Raw genomic sequence first — 990 nt, 5'->3', positions numbered from 1 at the left:
CTGCTTTGAGCTCTTTGGGTTTGACATTTTGATTGATGACAACTTGAAACCGTGGCTTCTGGAGGTCAACTTCAGCCCCGCCCTGTCCGTAGATTGTTCGGCGGACGTATCAGTGAAGAGGAAGCTTATCCATGACACCATTGAGCTGATTTACTCGCAGGGTCTAAGAAACGAGAGGATGGAATGTCGTGACGGTGCTCAGGGGAGCCGCAGTGTCTCCCTCGCCAAGCTGGACATGGGTAGACTCAACAAGGCTTGTAGCGCTCTGTCCTGTGAGTCCCTCTTACAGCTCACAGGTAGGACATTTAAGGATGAATCTGCTGTGAAGAAAGCCATAAAAATATGTCCTGAAAATAAACATGCCTCCCAGCCGAGGGAAATGACGAGCAGGAAGAAGGACCTACTTCTGTCAACAAAAGAACCCCCCAAAACCAAGCCAAAGCTAAAGGGTAGACACTCGACCCATAAGACGCTCATTCCATTCATGTCACTCATTCAATCGTGCGTGGGCAAGACCAGCATCTCCCCGTGCCTCCCCTCGGACAACAGCAAGGTGCCAGATCTCCAAGCAGGGAACTTTGTGCTCATTTTTCCTTTCAATGAAGCTACTTTTGGAGCTTCTAGGAATGGATTAAATGTCCGAAGAATAATCCAAGAGCTCCAGAAGCTAATGAATAAGCAACATCCCCACATGGCAGAAAAGGAAGCAAAAAGAAGGTAAAAGAGTTTTGGGGAAACCAGGGATTCCGTCACCAGGGACAGCAACGGCTCAGCCCTTGACCTCTGCATTCAGCACATCGACCACGTCACTGGGACCCCTGATGTGGGTGCATATGTAAATATAACTACTCTGCAAATTTGGACACATTCACGCGGTGATTAAATTATATGATATGAGTGGTTTATTTGCTCTGATTTCTTGGGAGAATGCCACCCAGCCTCTTGCCTGCACTTGGAAATGCTTTATTACAATTATACAGTGCACTTATT

At 47.4% G+C, this 990-nt stretch overlaps 1 pseudogene; it reads left to right on the top strand.

The window, feature by feature from the left end:
* The first annotated feature begins 4 nt into the window (after positions 1 to 4).
* Positions 5 to 866, top strand: LOC145719348 (putative tubulin polyglutamylase TTLL2 pseudogene; annotated as a pseudogene).
* Positions 867 to 990: the final 124 nt, after the last annotated feature.

This window comes from Leptonychotes weddellii, unplaced genomic scaffold (genome assembly GCF_054177405.1).
Source record: "Leptonychotes weddellii isolate Sample4059 unplaced genomic scaffold, ASM5417740v2 HiC_scaffold_39839, whole genome shotgun sequence".
NCBI lineage: Eukaryota > Metazoa > Chordata > Mammalia > Carnivora > Phocidae > Leptonychotes > Leptonychotes weddellii.
Note: the sequence above shows the minus strand (reverse complement) of the source record. Positions and strands in the feature narration are given on the sequence as shown.